At 30.8% G+C, this 25,000-nt stretch overlaps 1 protein-coding gene across 1 annotated transcript in view; it reads left to right on the top strand.

Moving 5' to 3' along the window:
• afg2a (AFG2 AAA ATPase homolog A) overlaps positions 1 to 25,000 on the top strand; it is a 274,689-nt gene that overhangs the window by 240,010 nt on the left and 9,679 nt on the right. The window lies entirely within an intron of this gene.

Below are 25,000 nucleotides of genomic sequence, written 5' to 3' on the forward strand. Positions count from 1 at the left end.
GGTCTCTCCCCCCCGCCCCCCGCGCCCCCCGGCGGGTCGGAGCTCCAGGTGTCTGCAACGCTCGGCTGGCTGGTCCATTCATGCTCACTGGTGCACGTGTCGGTCCCCGCACCGCTCTGCACTCTGGGCCCGGGCCAAATCATCGGGCTTGTTGACTTTGGGGCGGGGCGGGGCACCCGGGTGGGGGTAAAAGCGGGGGGTGTGCAAGGCGTGGCACATTTAGTCAGGAAAAAAACTTTAAAAATGTAAGAATTTAATTTTTTAAAAAGCTGAAAATAAACAACTAATAACTAGGGATGCACAACAAAAATCTAAATCGCGATATATAATTCATCCCTGGATTCAGAAAAGTGTTAAGTAAATAGATGCACCTTTGTCCAGATATTCACTAAAATCAACTTTTTTTGCGCAAAATAAGATAACAGCGATTAAAATCTGCATTTTTGTGCTTGGCGGAGGTCATAAAATAATGCTGAGTGTGCTTAAAAATAATATTGTTTGTGTGGGAAGTTATGCAGGGTGGGGGACGACATTTCAGACACACACACACACACACACACACACTTGTATTTGTTACATTCTTGAGACCTGAGAAAAACGCCTCCCTCTTTAGGACCAGCCTTTCTAGATATATAAAGAAGTGTATTTACAACATGAATAATATATACATACTATGCATATATAAAAAAGCTTGTTAGGGAAAATTAGTTGGAATTTCACAAGAAAACTTAAAATTTTGGCAGTATTATAATAAAAGTTGTCAAGTCAATATTTTACAAGAAAAATTTAACATTTGTGCAATATTATGATAAAAGTTGGAATTTTACTCAATAACAGTCGCAATTTCACAAGAAAAGCTTAACGTTTGGGCAATTTAATAATATATACATACTATGCAAATATAAAAAAGCTTGTTGTGAAAAATGAGTTGGAATTTCACAAGAAAAAGGTCACAATTTCACAAGGAAAAGGTCACAATTTCACAAGAAAAACTGAGAATGTTGGCAGTATTATAATAAAAGTCGTCATTTTACTCAACACAAGTCATAATTTTACAAGAAAAAAGGAACAATTGTGCAATATTATGATAAAAGTTGGAATTTTACTCAATAACAGTCGCAATTTTACAAGAAAAGCTTAACATTTTGGCAATTTTATGAAAAGAGTCGTAATTTAACTCGACAAAAGTCACAATTTTATAAGAAAACTTTAACATTTTGGCAATATCATAATAATAATCGGAATTTTACTCGGCAAAATGATGACAAAAGTCATAATTTTACTCAAAAAAACTTCACTATTTAACAAGAACAACAAAAAAATGGGCAATATTGTGATAAAAGTCAGAAAAATGCCTCCCTCTTTAGGACCAGCCTTTCTAGATATATAAAGAAGTGTATTTACAACATGAATAATATATACATACTATGCACATATAAAAAAGCTTGTTGTGAAAAATTTGTTGGAATTTCACAAGAAAAAGGTCACAATTTCACAAGAAAAACTGAGAATGTTGGCAGTATTATAATAAAAGTCGTCATTTTACGCAACGCAAGTCAAAATGTTACAAGAAAAACTGAACATTTGTGCAATATTATGATAAAAGTTGGAATTTCACTCAATAACAGTCGCAATTTTACAAGAAAAGCTTAACATTTTGGCGATTTTATGAAAAGAGTCGTCATTTAACTCGACAAAAGTCACAATTTTATAAGAAAACTTTAACATTTTGGCAATATTATAATAATAATCGAAATTTTACTCGGCAAAATGACGACAAAAGTCATAATTTTACTCAAAAAATGTCACTATTTTACAAGAACAACAAAAAAATGGGCAATATTGTGATAAAAGTCAGAAAAACGCCTCCCTCTTTAGGACCAGCCTTTCTAGATATATAAAGAAGTGTATTTACAACATGAATAATATATACATACTATGCACATATAAAAAAGCTTGTTGTGAAAAATTTGTTGGAATTTCACAAGAAAAAGGTCACAATTTCACAAGAAAAACTGAGAATGTTGGCAGTATTATAATAAAAGTCGTCATTTTACGCAACGCAAGTCAAAATGTTACAAGAAAAACTGAACATTTGTGCAATATTATGATAAAAGTTGGAATTTTACTCAATAACAGTCGCAATTTTACAAGAAAAGCTCAACATTATGGCAATTTTATGAAAAGAGTCGTAATTTAACTCGACAAAAGTCACAATTTTATAAGAAAACTTTAACATTTTGGCAATATTATAATAATAATCGGAATTTTACTCGGCAAAATGATGACAAAAGTCATAATTTTACTCAAAAAAAATTCACTATTTAACAAGAACAACAAAAAAATGGGCAATATTGTGATAAAAGTCAGAAAAATGCCTCCCTCTTTAGGACCAGCCTTTCTAGATATATAAAGAAGTGTATTTACAACATGAATAATATATACATACTATGCACATATAAAAAAGCTTGTTGTGAAAAATTTGTTGGAATTTCACAAGAAAAAGGTCACAATTTCACAAGAAAAAGGTCACAATTTCACAAGAAAAACTTAGAATGTTGGTAGTATTATAATAAAAGTCGTCAATTTACTCAACGCAAGTCAAAATTTGACAAGAAAAACTGAACATTTGTGCAATATTATGATAAAAGTTGGAATTTCACTCAATAACAGTCGCAAGTTTACAAGAAAAGCTTGACATTTTGGCAATTTTATGAAAAGAGTCGTCATTTAACTCGACAAAAGTCACAATTTTATAAGAAAACTTTGAAATTTTGGCAATATTATAATAATAATCGGAATTTTACTCTGCAAAATGATGACAAAAGTCATAATTTTACTCAAAAAAATTCACTATTTTACAAGAACAACAGAAAAATGGGCAACATTGTGATAAAAGTCAGAAAAACGCCTCCCTCTTTAGGACCAGCCTTTCTAGATATATAAAGAAGTGTATTTACAACGTGAATAATATATACATACTATGCACATATAAAAAAGCTTGTTGTGAAAATGTGTTGGAATTTCACAAGAAAAAGGTCACAATTTCACAAGAAAAAGGTCACAATTTCACAAGAAAAACTTAGAATGTTGGTAGTATTATAATAAAAGTCGTCAATTTACTCAACGCAAGTCAAAATTTGACAAGAAAAACGGAACATTTGTGCAATATTATGATAAAAGTTGGAATTTCACTCAATAACAGTCGCAATTTTACAAGAAAAGCTTAACATTTTGGCAATTTTATGAAAAGAGTCGTAATTTAACTCGACAAAAGTCACAATTTTATAAGAAAACTTTAACATTTTGGCAATATCATAATAATAATCGGAATTTTACTCGGCAAAATGATGACAAAAGTCATAATTTTACTCAAAAAAAATTCACTATTTAACAGGAACAACAAAAAAATGGGCAATATTGTGATAAAAGTCAGAAGAACGCCTCCCTCTTTAGGACCAGCCTTTCTAGATATATAAAGAAGTGTATTTACAACATGAATAATATATACATACTATGCACATATAAAAAAGCTTGTTGTGAAAAATTTGTTGGAATTTCACAAGAAAAAGGTCACAATTTCACAAGAAAAACTTAGAATGTTGGCAGTATTATAATAAAAGTCATCATTTTACGCAACGCAAGTCAAAATGTTACAAGAAAAACTGAACATTTGTGCAATATTATGATAAAAGTTGGAATTTCACTCAATAACAGTCACAATTTTACAAGAAAAGCTTGACATTTTGGCAATTTTATGAAAAGAGTCGTCATTTTACTCGACAAAAGTCACAATTTTATCAGAAAACTTTAACATTTTGGCAATATTATAATGATAATCGGAATTTTACTCGGCAAAATGATGACAAAGGTCATAATTTTACTAAAAATAAATTCACTATTTTACAAGAACAACAAAAAAATGGGCAATATTGTGATAAAAGTCAGAAAAACGCCTCCCTCTTTAGGACCAGCCTTTCTAGATATATAAAGAAGTGTATTTACAACATGAATAATATATACATACTATGCAAATATAAAAAAGCTTGTTGTGAAAAATGAGTTGGAATTTCACAAGAAAAAGGTCACAATTTCACAAGAAAAAGGTGACAATTTCACAAGAAAAACTGAGAATGTTGGCAGTATTATAATAAAAGTCGTCATTTTACTCAACGCAAGTCAAAATGTTACAAGAAAAAAGGAACAATTGTGCAATATTATGATAAAAGTTGGAATTTTACTCAATAACAGTCGCAATTTTACAAGAAAAGCTTAACAATTTGGCAATTTTATGAAAAGAGTCGTAATTTAACTCGACAAAAGTCACAATTTTATAAGAAAACTTTAACATTTTGGCAATATCATAATAATAATCGGAATTTTACTCGGCAAAATGATGACAAAAGTCATAATTTTACTCAAAGAAAATTCACTATTTAACAAGAACAACAAAAAAATGGGCAATATTGTGATAAAAGTCAGAAAAACGCCTCCCTCTTTAGGACCAGCCTTTCTAGATATATAAAGAAGTGTATTTACAACATGAATAATATATACATACTATGCACATATAAAAAAGCTTGTTGTGAAAAATGAGTTGGAATTTCACAAGAAAAAGGTCACAATTTCACAAGAAAAACTGAGAATGTTGGCAGTATTATAATAAAAGTCGTCATTTTACGCAACGCAAGTCAAAAGGTTGCAAGAAAAACTGAACATTTGTGCAATATTATGATAAAAGTTGGAATTTCACTCAATAACAGTCGCAATTTTACAAGAAAAGCTTAACATTTTGGCAATTTTATGAAAAGAGTCGTCATTTAACTCGATAAAAGTCACTATTTTATAAGAAAACTTTAACATTTTGGCAATATTATAATAATAATCGGAATTTTACTCGGCTAAATGATGACAAAAGTCATAATTTTACTCAAAAAAATTCACTATTTTACAAGAACAACAAAAAAATGGGCAATATTGTGATAAAAGTCAGAAAAACGCCTCCCTCTTTAGGACCAGCCTTTCTAGATATATAAAGAAGTGTATTTACAACATGAATAATATATACATACTATGCACATATAAAAAAGCTTGTTGTGAAAAATGAGTTGGAATTTCACAAGAAAAAGGTCACAATTTCACAAGAAAAACTGAGAATGTTGGCAGTATTATAATAAAAGTCGTCATTTTACTCAACGCAAGTCATAATTTTACAAGAAAAAAGGAACAATTGTGCAATATTATGATAAAAGTTGGAATTTTACTCAATAACAGTCGCAATTTTACAAGAAAAGCTTAACATTTTGGCAATTTTATGAAAAGAGTCGTAATTTAACTCGACAAAAGTCACAATTTTATAAGAAAACTTTAACATTTTGGCAATATCATAATAATAATCGGGATTTTACTCAGCAAAATGATGACAAAAGTCATAATTTTACTCAAAAAAAAATTCACTATTTAACAAGAACAACAAAAAAATGGGCAATATTGTGATAAAAGTCAGAAAAACGCCTCCCGCTTTAGGACCAGCCTTTCTAAATATATAAAGAAGTGTATTTACAACATGAATAATATATACATACTATGCAAATATAAAAAAGCTTGTTGTGAAAAATGAGTTGGAATTTCACAAGAAAAAGGTCACAATTTCACAAGAAAAACTGAGAATGTTGGCAGTATTATAATAAAAGTCGTCATTTTACGCAACGCAAGTCAAAATGTTACAAGAAAAACTGAACATTTGTGCAATATTATGATAAAAGTTGGAATGTTACTCAATAACAGTCGCAATTTCACAAGAAAAGCTTAACGTTTGGGCAATTTTATGAAAAGAGTTGTCATTTTACTCTACAAAAGTCACAATTTTATCAGAAAACTTTAACATTTTGGCAATATTATAATAATAATCTGAATTTTACTCTGCAAAATTATGACAAAATTCATAATTTTACTCAAAAATGTCACTGTTTTACAAGAACAACAAAAAAATGGGCAATATTGTGATAAAAGTCAGAAAAACGCCTCCCTCTTTAGGACCAGCCTTTCTAGATGTATAAAGAAGTGTATTTACAACATGAATAATATATACATACTATGCACATATAAAAAAGCTTGTGAAAAATTTGTTGGAATTTCACAAGAAAAAGGTCACAATTTCACAAGAAAAAGGTCACAATTTCACAAGAAAAACTTAGAATGTTGGCAGTATTATAATAAAAGTCGTCAATTTACTCAACGCAAGTCAAAATTTGACAAGAAAAACTGAACATTTGTGCAATATTATGATAAAAGTTGGAATTTCACTCAATAACAGTCGCAATTTTACAAGAAAAGCTTAACATTTTGGCAATTTTATGAAAAGAGTCGTAATTTAACTCGACAAAAGTCACAATTTTATAAGAAAACTTTAACATTTTGGCAATATTATAATAATAATCGGAATTTTACTCGGCATAATGATGACAAAAGTCATGATTTTACTCAAAAATGTCATTGTTTTACAAGAACAACAAAAAAATGGGCAATATTGTGATAAAAGTCTGAAAAACGCCTCCCTCTTTAGGACCAGCCTTTCTAGATATATAATGAAGTGTATTTACAACATGAATAATATATACATACTATGCACATATAAAAAAGCTTGTTGTGAAAAATTTGTTGGAATTTCACAAGAAAAAGGTCACAATTTCACAAGAAAAACTGAGAATGTTGGCAGTATTATAATAAAAGTCGTCATTTTACGCAACGCAAGTCAAAATGTTACAAGAAAAACTGAACATTTGTGCAATATTATGATAAAAGTTGGAATTTCACTCAATAACAGTCGCAATTTTACAATAAAAAGGTCACATTTCCACAAAAAAACTTAGAATTTTGGCAGTATTATAATAAAAGTCATAATTTTATTCAACGCAAGTCAACATTTTACAAAAAAACTGAACATTTGTGCAATGTTATGATAAAAGTTGGAATTTCACTCAATAACAGTCGCAATTTTACAAGAAAAGCTTAACATTTTGGCAATTTTATGAAAAGAGTCGTCATTTAACTCAACAAAAGTCACAATTTTATAAGAAAACTTTAACATTTTGGCAATATTATAATGATAATCGGAATTTTACTCGGAAAAATGATGACAAAAGTCATAATTTTACTCAAAAAAATTCACTATTTTATAAGAACAACAAAAAAATGGGCAATATTGTGATAAAAGTCAGAAAAATGCCTCCCTCTTTAGGACCAGCCTTTCTAGATATATAAAGAAGTGTATTTACAACATGAATAATATATACATACTATGCACATATAAAAAAGCTTGTTGTGAAAAATTTGTTGGAATTTCACAAGAAAAAGGTCACAATTTCACAAGAAAAACTGAGAATGTTGGCAGTATTATAATAAAAGTCGTCATTTTACTCAACGCAAGTCATAATTTTACAAAAAAACTGAACATTTGTGCAATATTATGATAAAAGTTGGAATTTTACTCAATAACAGTCTCAATTTCACAAGAAAAGCTTAACGTTTGGGCAATTTTATGAAAAGAGTTGTCATTTTACTCTACAAAAGTCACAATTTTATCAGAAAACTTTAACATTTTGGCAATATTATAATAATAATCTGAATTTTACTCTGCAAAATTATGACAAAATTCAGAATTTTACTCAAAAATGTCACTGTTTTACAAGAACAACAAAAAAATGGGCAATATTGTGATAAAAGTCAGAAAAACGCCTCCCTCTTTAGGACCAGCCTTTCTAGATATATAAAGAAGTGTATTTACAACATGAATAATATATACATACTATGCACATATAAAAAAGCTTGTTGTGAAAAATTAGTTGGAATTTCACAAGAAAAAGGTCACAATTTCACAAGAAAAACTTAGAATGTTGGCAGTATTATAATAAAAGTCGTCATTTTACGCAACGCAAGTCAAAATGTTACAAGAAAAACTGAACATTTGTGCAATATTATGATAAAAGTTGGAATTTTACTCAATAACAGTCGCAATTTTACAAGAAAAGCTTGACATTTTGGCAATTTTATGAAAAGAGTCGTAACTTAACTCGACAAAAGTCACAATTTTATAAGAAAACTTTAACATTTTGGCAATATTATAATAATAATCGGAATTTTACTCGGCAAAATGATGACAAAAGTCATAAATCTACTCAAAAAAATTCACTATTTTACAAGAACAACAAAAAAAAAGGGCAATATTGTGATAAAAGTCAGAATTTTATATGACAAATGTCACCATTTTGCATTAAAAAGTAATAATTTTACATAAAAAGGTAATCATTTTACGAGAAAATATTGCAATATTACAGAAACAGAAAGAATATGAGAAATTGTTCCCAATTTTATAAGAAAAAAGTCGACACATTGTGAGAAAAAGACTACTTTTAGTTAAATTTTTTGGTTTGGTTTTAATTGTTTTTTAATCTTCATTATTTACTTCAAGTTATTACAGTATGTCTCTATATACATATTTATTTTTTTATTTTATTTTTTTCATAAAATTTGGCCAAATGGGGCACATTTCAATTCCCTACACACACTTGTTATTTCATATGTTGACCAGAGAGGGAGCACTTTTAAAAGCGACACACAGTAAATGTGGAAAAAATCCCTTCTTTTTGGCACCACCCTCATTTTGACGCCTTTCAATGTTTACTTTTGTACGCACATTAAATGAACAACAACAAAACAGACTTTGGAGCAATGTTCACGGACTCTAGTATTTGGCTCTCTATTAGATGCAATGTTCACGGACTCTAGTATTTGGCTCTCTATTAGATGCAATGTTCACGGACTCTAGTATTTGGCTCTCTATTAGATGCAATGTTCACGGACTCTAGTATTTGGCTCTCTATTAGATGCAATGTTATTGGGACCATGATTTCGGTCCTAACTTGTTCGCACCTCCTCATATGGAAGATACGTGTCCTTCTTCATGTCTCAAGAAGGGTAGGAGCACAAGAACATAACAGAGCTGAGTCTGCAGGTCGGTGGAGTGTGGGTGTGTTTGGTAAATATGCCATCCCTGAACTCCCAGGTCCCGCAGAGAATGAGGAGCTTTCATTGGTCTGATGAAGGGCGAGGACAAACACGCCCTGAAAGCCCCCCGCCACCCCCCTCCCTTACACACACACACACACACTTAACTTTGTGTAACCCCAACACAGGTGCTACCCCACCCGGGCCTTTCCAAAACACACCCTGGCAGCCAATTGGCAGGGCAGATATATAGTGAATACAGAGCGAGGACCTTCGTATTGTGACTAATTTGTATTGTGACGTGCTTTCGTAATGTAATCAAGCCAGCGTCGTTAGCATTAGCTAGCATGCTAACACGTTTACGAGTGTCTGTTAGTATTATTAACTTACGACATTCTTTTTGTATCGTTTCACTTTCACAAATCCCTCAGTAAATTTGAGTCTGTTTAGCTGATTGGAGAGCTAGCTTGCGCTGTTTTGTTTGATCAGCCGTTTTACTGCCCTGTTACAGACACTGTTAGGAAACAATTAAGGTATGTAAATAAATATTTCTGTGTAGATAACTCATTTCACGACATATATATCTGCCACTTATACTCCGATGTTGCTAATAAATGATAAGATAATAGTTATTTCTAAAATTTAGTGGGTGTGGCTTATAGGTGCGCTCTGTAGTTCGGAAAATACATTTTTTTCGAAAGGAAAAAGGTACAAAATAAGGTCTTTTCTCACGCAATCTCTAGAACAGGGATGTCAAACTCAAATACAAAGTGGGCCAAAATTTAAAAGTGAACAAATGAACCTTTTAATAGGGACCCAAACAAGTTTTGCATTGAATATTGAACAAGCAAGGCTTATATAACTTTATAGTGACATGCAAAATCCAGTTTCAAATAATAATAATAATAATAATTCAAAAATATCAATGGCATATCAAATACAATTTTTTTTCTATTTGCAGCCTTCTGAGGTAAATATCAACATTAACTTTTTCCACAGGCTAATACATTTGAAAATAAAATAACAATGAGTAAACCGACCAACCAGGACTTTAAACTGCTCAGTTTGCAACACACTGATCAAATCTGATGTGCCCAAGCCAGTTCATTAGGATGCTAGTTCATTAATGTCGGGGCTCAGGCTTTGAGCTGAGGCAACCTTCATTATCCAACGAAGTGAAGTGAATTATATTTATATAGCGCTTTTTCTCTAGTGACTCAAAGCGCTTTACATAGTGAAACCCAATATCTAAGTTACAATTTAAAGCAGTGTGGGTGGCACTGGGAGCTCTTGCCCAAGGACTCGACGGCAGTGACTAGGATGGCGGAAGCGGGGATCGAACCTGGAACCCTCAAGTTGCTGGCACGGCTGCTCTACCAACCGAGCTGTACCGGCCACATGTCAAGTGTGTTGGCATGTCCTATTGTGGCGAAGCCAATTCAGAACTGCTTTGCTGCTTGGGCGTTAATTGAAAAAGTACAAAAAAACCACAATAAATGGGCAAAAACTATGAAGGAATCAATATTTTTAGACACTATATTTTCGGGAAAGATGTTCGGCTATGATATCGATTTAAATAATAGAGGGGTTTAATTAATACGGGTGTAAATCGGTCGTGTTGACGGCGTTCGAGGACATGCTAAATTAGCAATATTCTCTATGGACTTTTGAATGGACACAAGTCGCAAAAGCCTTTGTTTGAAATGATTTTGTCTTTCTGGTGTTTTATTTTGAAATAATCCCCACTTCCGCTCATGCGGGCGGTAGTTTGACGTGATAGAGGGATATTTTCCGCCTCTAGTAGGATCGAACGCCTTAATAATGGCCTTTTGTTACATTTAAACCAGTTTGGTGGCACTGGGAGCAGGTGGGTAAAGTGTCTTGCCCAAGGACACAACGGCAGTGACTAGGGTGGCAGAAGCTGGGATCGAACCTGGAACCCTCACGTTGCTGGCACGGCCACTCTACCCGTCAGGTTCAAACACTGATGACATCTATTAAACAAGACAAGAAGCAAGGAATTAAACAGAGACAGAATTACATTTGGCTCAATTGAGGAGAGACGTCTGGACTGTACTCTTGCACAGTCTCATCACGCTCTGGCGAAAGATTTTACGCCTCCTCTTTTATTTGGACTTTCCCTGATTACATGGCAACAGCTGTTTCTAAGGGACGGGGGTCGTAAAAAGCCATCGGCTTTGGTTAAAACAGTTCAAAGAAAAGGTCCCTGGAGGGGAGTCAGGTCCTGCTTCCTCTTCGCTTTGTAGATCTCGGGTCAAGACAATATATTTCTGTTGATTACAATACACGAAAGAAACATAACACCTTCATGTTGCTTCCCATCCTACACAGTGGAGTTTTACAAGCCTTCTTCTTGGTAGGTTCAAAGACAGATTTTGTCTTCTTGCCGGGCGAGCTGAACTCAATGTAACACAAAGTTTTGTGATAACTTATATGTGCGGCTTCTGTATGAACACACGCGGGAATGCAAGGCATACTTGATCAACAGCGATACAGGTCACACTGAGGGTGCCCGTGTAAACAACTTTAACAATGTTAGAAATATGCGCCACACTGTGAACCCACACCAAACAAGAATGACAAACACATTTCGGGAGAACATCCGCACCGTAACACAACATAAACACAACAGAACAAATACCCAGAATCCTTTGCAGCACTAACTCTTCCGGGACGCTACAATATACACCCCCTGCTACCACCAAACACCCCCCCCCCCCCCCCTCTAACGGCCGCATTATATCAAACTTTGAGACAAAAAGGGTTTAAAAAAAGAAAAAAAGAGGTTTGACCCTGGAACAGACCTTTTCAGTGACTAAAGTTAATGCACTGCTGTCTTTAAAATGTCATTTACTCTTTCTACTTTTTTCTTCTGAAGAGCTTTCGTCGTCAAGCTGACTTTTCTAGGCTGGTGAAAGTCCTCTGCACACACACGCACACACACACACACACACACACACACACACACACACACACACACTTGTATTTGTTATTTCTTGAGGCTTGAGAAAAATGCCTCCCTCTTTAGGACCAGCCTTTCTAGATATATAAAGAAGTGTATTTACAACATGAATAATATATACATACTATGCACATATAAAAAAAAGCTTGTTGTGAACATTAAGTTGGAATTTCACAAGAAAAAGGTCACAATTTCACAAGAAAACTTAGAATTTTGGCAGTATTATAATAAAAGTTGTCAAGTCAAAATTTTACAAGAAAAATGTTACATTTGTGCAATATTATGATAAAAGTTGGAATTTTACTCAAAAACAGTCGCAATTTCACAAGAAAAGCTTAACGTTTGGGCAATTTTATGAAAAGAGTCGTCATTTTACCCGACAAAAGTCACAATTTTATCAGAAAACTTTAACATTTTGGCAATATTATAATAATAATCGGAATTTTACTCTGCAAAATTATGACAAAATTCATAATTTTACTCAAAATGTCACTGTTTTACAAGAACAACAAAAAAATTGGCAATATTGTGATAAAAGTCAGAAAAACGCCTCCCTCTTTAGGACCAGCCTTTCTAGATATATAAAGAAGTGTATTTACAACATGAATAATATATACATACTATGCAAATATTAAAAACCTTGTTATGAAAAATTTGTTGGAATTTCACAAGACAAGGTCACAATTTCACAAGAAAAACTTAGAATGTTGGCAGTATTATAATAAAAGTCGTCATTTTACTCAACGCAAGTCAACATTTGACAAGAAAAACTGAACATTTGTGCAATATTATGATAAAAGTTGGAATTTTACTCAATAACAGTCACAATTTTACAAGAAAAGCTTAAAATGTAAAATTTTATGAAAAGAGTCGTAATTTTACTCAATAAAAGTCACAATTTTATGAGAACATTTTGACATGTTGGCAATATTATAATAATAATATGAATGAGGGACGGCGTGGCGCAGTGGAAGAATGGCCGTGCGCGACCCGAGGGTCCCTGGTTCAATCCCCACCTAGTACCAACCTCGTCATGTCCGTTGTGTCCTGAGCAAGACACTTCACCCTTGCTCCTGATGGGTGCTGGTTAGCGCCTTGCATGGCAGCTCCCTCCATCAGTGTGTGAATGTGTGTGTGAATGGGTAAATGTGGAAGTAGTGTCAAAGCGCTTTGAGTACCTTGAAGGTAGAAAAGCGCTATACAAGTACAACCCATTTATCATTTATTTATTTATCATTTAATTTTACTCAGCAAAATGATGACAAAAGTCATAATTTTACTCAAAAAATGTCACTATTTTACAAGAACAACAAAAAAATGGGCAATATTGTGATAAAAGTCAGAAAAACGCCTCCCTCTTTAGGACCAGCCTTTCTAGATATATAAAGAAGTGTATTTACAACATGAATAATATATACATACTATGCAAATATAAAAAAGCTTGTTGTGAAAAATTAGTTGGAATTTCAGAAGAAAAAGGTCACAATTTCACAAGAAAAAGGTCACAATTTCACAAGAAAAACTTAGAATGTTGGCAGTATTATAATAAAAGTCGTCATTTTACTCAACGCAAGTCAAAATTTGACAAGAAAAACTGAACATTTGTGCAATATTATGATAAAAGTTGGAATTTTACTCAATAACAGTCGCAATTTTACAAGAAAAGCTTAACATTTTGGCAATTTTATGAAAAGAGTCATAACTTAACTCGACAAAAGTCACAATTTTATAAGAAAACTTTAAAATGTTGGCAATATTATAATAATACTTGGAATTTTACTTTGGAAAATTATGACAAAAGTCATAATTTTACTCAAAAAACTTCACTATTTTACTAGAACAACAAAAAAATGGGTAATATTGCGATAAAAGTCAGAATTTTATATGGCAAATGTCACCATTTTGTATTAAAAAGTAATAACTTTACATACAAAAAAGTTATAATTTTACGAGGAAAATATTGCAATATTACAGAAACAGAACGAATATGAGAAATTGTTCCCAATTTTATAAGAAAAAAGTCGACACATTGTGAGAAAAAGACTGCTTTTAGTTCATTTTTTTTTTCTTTTTGTAATTGTTTTTTAATCTTCATTATTTACTTCAAGTTATTACAGTATGTCTCTATATACATATTTATTTATGTTTTTAATAAATTTTGGCCAAAGGGGGCGCATTTCCATTTCTTACACACACTTGTTATTTCATATGTTGACCAGAGGGGGAGCACTTTTAAAACCTTTTAAAAACTTTTGATGGATGTCACCACAAATGAGACATTGTCTATTAGATGCAATGTTATTGTACGTCATCACTTGTTCACACCTCCTCATATGGAAGATACTTTTCCTTCTTCACGTCTCAAGAAGGGTAGGAATACAAGAACACACACTCTGGTATTTGTTACCTTCTTGAGACGTGAGAAAAATGACCTCCCTCTTTAGGACCAGCCTTTCTAGATATATAAAGAAGTGTATTTACAACATGAATAATATATGCATACTATGCAAATATAAAAAAGCTTGTTGTGAAAAATGAGTTGGAATTTCACAAGAAAAAGGTCACAATTTCACAAGAAAAAGGTCACAATTTCACAAGAAAAACTTAGAATGTTGGCAGTATTATAATAAAAGTCGTCATTTTACTCAACGCAAGTCAAAATGTTACAAGAAAAACTGAACATTTGTGCAATATTATGATAAAAGTTGGAATTTTACTCAATAACAGTCGCAATTTTACAAGAAAAGCTTACAATTTTGGCAATTTTATGAAAAGAGTCGTCATTTTACTCGACAAAAGTCACAATTTTATCAGAAAACTTTAACATGTTGGCAATATTATAATAATAATGGGAATTTTACTTGGCAAAATTATGACAAAATTCATAATTTTACTCAAAAATGTCACTGTTTTACAAGAACAACAGAAAAATTGGCAATATTGTGATAAAAGTCAGAAAAACGCCTCCCTCTTTAGGACCGGCCTTTCTAGATATATAAAGAAGTGTATTTACAACATGAATAATATATACATACTATGCACATATAAAAAAGCTTGTTGTGAAAAATGAGTTGGAATTTCACAAGAAAAAAATCACAATTTCACAATAAAAAGGTCACAATTTCACAAGAAAAAGGTCACAATTTCACAAGAAAAACTTAGAATGTTTGCAGTATTATAATAAAAGTCGTCATTTTACTCAACGCAAGTCAAAATTTGACAAGAACAACTGAACATTTGTGCAATATTATGATAAAAGTTGGAATTTTACTCAATAACAGTCGCAATTTTACAAGAAAAGCTTAACATTTTAGCAATTTTATGAAAAGAGTCGTCATTTTACTCGACAAAAGTTACAATTTTATAAGAAAACTTTAACATTTTGGCAATATTATAATAATAATGGGAACGTTACTTGGCAAAATGATGACAAAAGTCATAATTTTACTCAAAAAATGTCACTATTTTACAAGAACAACAAAAAACTTGGCAATATTGTGATACAAGTCAGAATTTTATATGACAAATGTCACCATTTTGCATTAAAAAGTAACAATTTTACATAAAGAAAACATCATAATTTTATGAGAAAATGTTGCAATATTACAGAAACAGAAAGAATATGAGAAATTGTTCCCAATTTTATAAGAACATTTTAAAATGTTGGCAATATTATAATAATACTTGGAATTTTACTTGGCAAAATGATGACAAAAGTCATCATTTTACTCAAAAAACTTCACTATTTTACTAGAACAACAAAAAATGGGCAATATTGCGATAAAAGTCAGAATTTTATATGGCAAATGTCACCCTTTTGCATTAAAAAGTAACAATTTTACATAAAAAACGTCATAATTTTACGAGAAAATGTTGCAATATTACAGAAACAGAAAGAATATGAGAAATTGTTCCCAATTTTATAAGAACATTTTAAAATGTTGGCAATATTATAATAATACTTGGAATTTTACTTGGCAAAATGATGACAAAAGTCATCATTTTACTCAAAAAACTTCACTATTTTACTAGAACAACAAAAAAATGGGCAATATTGCGATAAAAGTCAGAATTTTATATGGCAAATGTCACCATTTTGCAATAAAAAGTAATAACTTTACATAAAAAAAGTTATAATTTTACGAGGAAAATATTGCAATATTACAGAAACAGAAAGAATATGAGAAATTGTTCCCAATTTTATAAGAAAAAAGTCGACACATTGTGAGAAAAAGACTGCTTTTAGTTCTTTTTTTTTTTTTTTTGTAATTGTTTTTTAATCTTCATTATTTACTTCAAGTTATTACAGTATGTCTCTATATACATATTTATTTATGTTTTTATTTAATTTTGGCCAAAGGGGGCGCATTTCCATTTCTTACACACACTTGTTATTTCATATGTTGACCAGAGGGGCAGCACTTTTAAAAGCGACACACAGTCAACGTGAAAAATCCCTCCTTTTTGGGACCACCCTCATTTTTGACAGATGTCACCACAAATGAGACATTGTCTATTAGATGCAATGTTATTGGGACCATGATTTATGTCATCACTTGTTCACACCTCCTCATATGGAAGTTACTTTTCCTTCTTCACGTCTCAAGAAGGGTAGGAATACAAGAACACACACTCTGGTATTTGTTACCTTCTTGAGACGTGAGAAAAATGACCTCCCTCTTTAGGACCAGCCTTTCTAGATATATAAAGAAGTGTATTTACAACATGAATAATATATACATACTATGCACATATAAAAAAGCTTGTTGTGAAAAATGAGTTGGAATTTCACAAGAAAAAGGTCACAATTTCACAAGAAAAACTGAGACTGTTGGCAGTATTATAATAAAAGTCGTCATTTTACTCAACGCAAGTCAACATTTGACAAGAAAAACTGAACATTTGTGCAATATTATGATAAAAGTTGGAATTTTACTCAATAACAGTCGCAATTTTACAAGAAAAGCTTAAAATGTTGGCAATTTTATGAAAAGAGTCGTCATTTTACTCGACAAAAGTCACAATTTTATCAGAAAACATTAACATTTTGGCAATATTATAATAATAATCTGAATTTTACTCTGCAAAATTATGACAAAATTCATAATTTTACTCAAAAATTTCACTGTTTTACAAGAACAACAAAAAAATGGGCAATATTGTGATAAAAGTCAGAAAAACGCCTCCCTCTTTAGGACCAGCCTTTCTAGATATATAAAGAAGTGTATTTACAACATGAATAATATATACATACTATGCACATATAAAAAAGCTTGTTGTGAAAAATGAGTTGGAATTTCACAAGAAAAAGGTCACAATTTCACAAGAAAAACTGAGAATGTTGGCAGTATTATAATAAAAGTCGTCATTTTACGCAGCGCAAGTCAAAATGTTACAAGAAAAACTGAACATTTGTGCAATATTATGATAAAAGTTGGAATTTTACTCAATAACAGTTGCAATTTTACAAGAAAAGCTTAACATTTTGGCAATTTTATGAAAAGAGTCGTCATTTTACTCAATAAAAGTCACAATTTTATGAGAAAATTTTAACATGTTGGCAATATTATAATAATAAAATGAATTTTACTCAGCAAAATGATGACAAAAGTCATCATTTTACTCAAAAAAGGTCACTATTTTACAAGAACAACAAAAAACTTGGCAATATTGTTATACAAGTCAAAATTTTATATGACAAATGTCACCATTTTGCATTAAAAAGTAACAATTTTACATAAAAAACGTCATAATTTTACGAGAAAATGTTGCAATATTACAGAAACAGAAAGAATATGAGAAATTGCAAAGAACAACAAAAAAATGGGCAATATTGTGATAAAAGTCAGAAAAACGCCTCCCTCTTTAGGACCAGCCTTTCTAGATATATAAAGAAGTGTATTTACAACATGAATAATATATACATACTATGCACATATAAAAAAGCTTGTTGTGAAAAATGAGTTGGAATTTCACAAGAAAAAGGTCACAATTTCACAAGAAAAACTTAGAATGTTGGCAGTGTTATAATAAAAGTCGTCATTTTACGCAGCGCAAGTCAAAATGTTACAAGAAAAACTGAACATTTGTGCAATATTATGATAAAAGTTGGAATTTTACTCAATAACAGTCACAATTTTACAAGAAAAGCTTGACATTTTGGCAATTTTATGAAAAGAGTCGTAACTTAACTCGACAAAAGTCACAATTTTATAAGAAAACTTTAAAATGTTGGCAATATCATAATAATACTTGGAATTTTACTTGGCAAAATGATGACAAAAGTCATCATTTTACTCAAAAAACTTCACTATTTTACTAGAACAACAAAAAAATGGGTAATATTGCGATAAAAGTCCGAATTTTATATGGCAAATGTCACCATTTTGTATTAAAAAGTAATAACTTTACATAAAAAAAAGTTATAATTGTACGAGGAAAATATTGCAATATTACAGAAACAGAAAGAATATGAGAAATTGTTCCCAATTTTATAAGAAAAAAGTCGACACATTGTGAGAAAAAGACTGCTTTTAGTTCTTTTTTTTTTTTTTTTTGTAATTGTTTTTTAATCTTCATAATTTACTTCAAGTTATTACAGTATGTCTCTATATACATATTTATTTATGTTTTTATTTAATTTTGGCCAAAGGGGGCGCATTTCCATTTCTTACACACACTTGTTATTTCATATGTTGACCAGAGGGGGAGCACTTTTAAAACCTTTTAAAAACTTTTGATGGATGTCACCACAAATGAGACATTGTCTATTAGATGCAATGTTATTGTACGTCATCACTCGTTCACACCTCCTCGTATGGAAGATACTTTCCCTTCTTCACGTCTCAAGAAGGGTAGGAATACAAGAACACACACTCTGGTATTTGTTACCTTCTTGAGACGTGAGAAAAATGACCTCCCTCTTTAGGACCAGCCTTTCTAGATATATAAAGAAGTGTATTTACAACATGAATAATATATACATACTATGCACATATAAAAAAGCTTGTTGTGAAAAATGAGTTGGAATTTCACAAGAAAAAGGTCACAATTTCACAAGAAAAAGGTCACAATTTCACAAGAAAAACTTAGAATGTTGGCAGTATTATAATAAAAGTCGTCATTTTACTCAACGCAAGTCAAAATGTTACAAGAAAAACTGAACATTTGTGCAATATTATGATAAAAGTTGGAATTTTACTCAATAACAGTCGCAATTTTACAAGAAAAGCTTAAAATGTAAAATTTTATGAAAAGAGTCGTCATTTTACTCAATAAAAGTCACAATTTTATGAGAACATTTTGACATGTTGGCAATATTATAATAATAATATGAATTTTACTCAGCAAAATGATGACAAAAGTCATAATTTTACTCAACAAATTCACTATTTTACAAGAACCACCAAAAAAATGGGCAATATTGTGATAAAAGTCAGAATTTTACATGATAAATGTCACCATTTTGCATTAAAAAGTAATAATTTTACATAAAAAGGTAATCATTTTACGAGAAAATATTGCAATATTAAAGAAACAGAAAGAATATGAGAAATTGTTCCCAATTTTATAAGAAAAAAGTCGACACATTGTGAGAAAAAGACTGCTTTTAGTTCATTTTTTTTTTCTTTTTGTAATTGTTTTTTAATCTTCATTATTTACTTCAAGTTATTACAGTATGTCTCTATATACATATTTATTTATGTTTTTATTTAATTTTGGCCAAAGGGGGCGCATTTCCATTTCTTACACACACTTGTTATTTCATATGTTGACCAGAGGGGGAGCACTTTTAAAACCTTTTAAAAACTTTTGACGGATGTCACCACAAATGAGACATTGTCTATTAGATGCAATGTTATTGGGACCATGATTTATGTCATCACTTGTTCACACCTCCTCATATGGAAGATACTTTTCCTTCTTCACGTCTCAAGAAGGGTAGGAATACAAGAACACACACTCTGGTATTTGTTACCTTCTTGAGACGTGAGAAAAATGACCTCCCTCTTTAGGACCAGCCTTTCTAGATATATAAAGAAGTGTATTTACAACATGAATAATATATACATACTATGCAAATATAAAAAAGCTTGTTGTGAAAAATGAGTTGGAATTTCACAAGAAAAAGGTCACAATTTCACAAGAAAAAGGTCACAATTTCACAAGAAAAACTTAGAATGTTGGCAGTATTATAATAAAAGTCGTCATTTTACTCAACGCAAGTCAAAATGTTTCAAGAAAAACTGAACATTTGTGCAATATTATGATAAAAGTTGGAATTTTACTCAATAACAGTCGCAATTTTACAAGAAAAGCTTAAAATGTAAAATTTTATGAAAAGAGTCGTAATTTTACTCAATAAAAGTCACAATTTTATGAGAACATTTTGACATGTTGGCAATATTATAATAATACTTGGAATTTTACTTGGCAAAATGATGACAAAAGTCATCATTTTACTCAAAAAAGGTCACTATTTTACTAGAACAACAAAAAAATGGGCAATATTGTGATAAAAGTCAGAAAAACGTCTCCCTCTTTAGGACCAGCCTTTCTAGATATATAAAGAAGTGTATTTACAACATGAATAATATATACATACTATGCACATATAAAAAAGCTTGTTGTGAAAAATTTGTTGGAATTTCACAAGAAAAAGGTCACAATTTCACAAGAAAAAGGTCACAATTTCACAAGAAAAACTTAGAATGTTGGCAGTATTATAATAAAAGTCGTCATTTTACTCAACGCAAGTCAAAATGTTACAAGAAAAACTGAACATTTGTGCAATATTATGATAAAAGTTGGAATTTTACTCAATAACAGTCGCAATTTTACAAGAAAAGCTTAAAATGTAAAATTTTATGAAAAGAGTCGTAATTTTACTCAATAAAAGTCACAATTTTATGAGAACATTTTGACATGTTGGCAATATTATAATAATAATATGAATTTTACTCAGCAAAATGATGACAAAAGTCATAATTTTACTCAAAAAATGTCACTATTTTACAAGAACAACAAAAAAATGGGCAATATTGTGATAAAAGTCAGAAAAACGCCTCCCTCTTTAGGACCAGCCTTTCTAGATATATAAAGAAGTGTATTTACAACATGAATAATATATACATACTATGCACATATAAAAAAGCTTGTTGTGAAAAATTAGTTGGAATTTCACAAGAAAAAGGTCACAATTTCACAAGAAAAAGGTCACAATTTCACAAGAAAAACTTAGAATGTTGGTAGTATTATAATAAAAGTCGTCAATTTACTCAACGCAAGTCAAAATTTGACAAGAAAAACTGAACATTTGTGCAATATTATGATAAAAGTTGGAATTTTACTCAATAACAGTCGCAATTTTACAAGAAAAGCTTAACATTTTGGCAATTTTATGAAAAGAGTCGTCATTTTACTCGACAAAAGTCACAATTTTATCAGAAAACTTTAACATGTTGGCAATATTATAATAATAATGAGAATTTTACTTGGCAAAATGATGACAAAAGTCATAATTTTACTCAAAAAATTTCACTATTTTACAAGAACAACAAAAAACTTGGCAATATTGTTATACAAGTCAGAATTTTATATGACAAATCTCACCCTTTTGCATGAAAAAGTAACAATTTTACATGAAGAAAAGGTAATCATTTTACGAGAAAATATTGCAATATTACAGAAACAGAAATAATATGAGAAATTGTTCCCAATTTTATAAGAAAACTTTAAAATGTTGGCAATATTATAATAATACTCGGAATTTTACTCGGCAAAATGATGACAAAAGTCATAATTTTACTCAAAAAAATTCACTATTTTACAAGAACAACAAAAAAATGGGCAATATTGTGATAAAAGTCAGAATTTTATATGACAAATGTCACCATTTTGCATTAAAAAGTAATAATTTTACATAAAAAGGTAATCATTTTACGAGAAAATATTGCAATATTACAGAAACAGAAAGAATATGAGACACATTGTGAGAAAAAGACTGCTTTTAGTTCTTTTTTTTTTTTTTTTGTAATTGTTTTTTAATCTTCATTATTTACTTCAAGTTATTACAGTATGTCTCTATATACATATTTATTACATTTTTATTTAATTTTGGCCAAAGGGGGCGCATTTCAATTTCTTACACACACTTGTTATTTCATATGTTGACCAGAGGGGGAGCACTTTTAAAACCTTTTTAAAACTTTTGATGGATGTCACCACGAATGAGACATTGTCTATTAGATGCAATGTTATTGTATGTCATCACTTGTTCACACCTCCTCATATGGAAGATACTTTCCCTTCTTCACGTCTCAAGAAGGGTAGGAATACAAGAACACACACTCTGGTATTTGTTACCTTCTTGAGACGTGAGAAAAATGACCTCCCTCTTTAGGACCAGCCTTTCTAGATATATAAAGAAGTGTATTTACAACATGAATAATATATACATACTATGCAAATATAAAAAAGCTTGTTGTGAAAAATGAGTTGGAATTTCACAAGAAAAAGGTCACAATTTCACAAGAAAAAGGTCACAATTTCACAAGAAAAACTTTGAATGTTGGCAGTATTATAATAAAAGTCGTCATTTTACTCAACGCAAGTCAAAATGTTACAAGAAAAACTGAACATTTGTGCAATATTATGATAAAAGTTGGAATTTTACTCAATAACAGTCGCAATTTTACAAGAAAAGCTTAAAATGTAAAATTTTATGAAAAGAGTCGTAGTTTTACTCAATAAAAGTCACAATTTTATGAGAACATTTTGACATGTTGGCAATATTATAATAATAATATGAATTTTACTCAGCAAAATGATGACAAAAGTCATAATTTTACTCAACAAATGTCACTATTTTACAAAAACCACCAAAAAATGGGCAATATTGTGATAAAAGTCAGAAAAACGCCTCCCTCTTTAGGACCAGCCTTTCTAGATATATAAAGAAGCGTATTTACAACATGAATAATATATACATACTATGCACATATAAAAAAGCTTGTTGTGAAAAATTAGTTGGAATTTCACAAGAAAAAGGTCACAATTTCACAAGAAAAAGGTCACAATTTCACAAGAAAAACTTAGAATGTTGGTAGTATTATAATAAAAGTCGTCAATTTACTCAACGCAAGTCAAAATTTGACAAGAAAAACTGAACATTTGTGCAATATTATGATAAAAGTTGGAATTTTACTCAATAACAGTCGCAATTTTACAAGAAAAGCTTACAATTTTGGCAATTTTATGAAAAGAGTCGTCATTTTACTCGACAAAAGTCACAATTTTATCAGAAAACTTTAACATGTTGGCAATATTATAATAATAATGGGAATTTTACTTGGCAAAATGATGACAAAAGTCATCATTTTACTCAAAAAATTTCACTATTTTACAAGAACAACAAAAAACTTGGCAATATTGTTATACAAGTCAGAATTTTATATGACAAATCTCACCCTTTTGCATTAAAAAGTAACAATTTTACATGAAGAAAAGGTAATCATTTTACGAGAAAATATTGCAATATTACAGAAACAGAAATAATATGAGAAATTGTTCCCAATTTTATAAGAAAACTTTAAAATGTTGCCAATATTATAATAATACTTGGAATTTTACTTGGCAAAATGATGACAAAAGTCATCATTTTACTCAAAAAACTTCACTATTTTACTAGAACAACAAAAAAATGGGTAATATTGCGATAAAAGTCAGAATTTTATATGATAAATGTCACCATTTTGTATTAAAAAGTAACAATTTTACATTAAAAAAAAAGTCATAATTTTACAAGAAAATGTTGCAATATTACAGAAACAGAAAGAATATGAGAAATGTTTCCCAATTTTATAAGAAAACTTTAAAATGTTGGCAATATTATAATAATACTTGGAATTTTACTTGGCAAAATGATGACAAAAGTCATCATTTTACTCAAAAAAATTCACTATTTTACAAGAACAACAAAAAAATGGGCAATATTGTGATAAAAGTCAGAATTTTATATGACAAATGTCACCATTTTGCATTAAAAAGTAATAATTTTACATAAAAAGGTAATCATTTTACGAGAAAATATTGCAATATTACAGAAACAGAAAGAATATGAGACACATTGTGAGAAAAAGACTGCTTTTAGTTCTTTTTTTTTTTTTTTGTAATTGTTTTTTAATCGTCATTATTTACTTCAAGTTATTACAGTATGTCTCTATATACATATTTATTACATTTTTATTTAATTTTGGCCAAAGGGGGTGCATTTCAATTTCTTACACACACTTGTTATTTCATATGTTGACCAGAGGGGGAGCACTTTTAAAACCTTTTAAAAACTTTTGATGGATGTCACCACAAATGAGACATTGTCTATTAGATGCAATGTTATTGTATGTCATCACTTGTTCACACCTCCTCATATGGAAGATACTTTCCCTTCTTCACGTCTCAAGAAGGGCAGAAATACAAGAACACACTTACACTTTATGATGGTGTGTTTCTGTGGTCTTCTTGGACCTCCTCCTCCTTCCAGTCTTCACATGGAGTTGTGGTCAGGCCATGTTTCTCTTGGCGAGGTCGCGCCGCTGCAGATGCTTCCTCTTTGGCTTTTTGGGGAATCAAACGTTTTATTTCTGGCGAAGAGTTTGCTTCCGTGTTCCATCGCCGGGTCGGAGTATTGCCAGGAACACTCCAGAGTTTTAAAAAAAAAAAAAAAAAAAAAAGGTAATTTATCCGTTCCAGGGTCAAACTGTGGCCGATACTTGAACCTGCGGTTTACATTATTGTCCTTTCACACATGTTGTACTGAGCAGCCAGGACAGCTTTTTGACTATCAGAGGCCAAACTTTTGGTCGTTTTCACCTTCAAAATGAGTACAAGATATAGATGTTTTTTTGTTTTTTCCCCCCAAATAACTAGAAAATGCAATTTGGGTAAGGAATTTTGTGTGAATGCTGACGAGCCAAAGACAAACTGAAATGCTAACAGTTAAAAAAAATGTAA

This window comes from Nerophis lumbriciformis, linkage group LG16 (assembly GCF_033978685.3).
Source record: "Nerophis lumbriciformis linkage group LG16, RoL_Nlum_v2.1, whole genome shotgun sequence".
NCBI lineage: Eukaryota > Metazoa > Chordata > Actinopteri > Syngnathiformes > Syngnathidae > Nerophis > Nerophis lumbriciformis.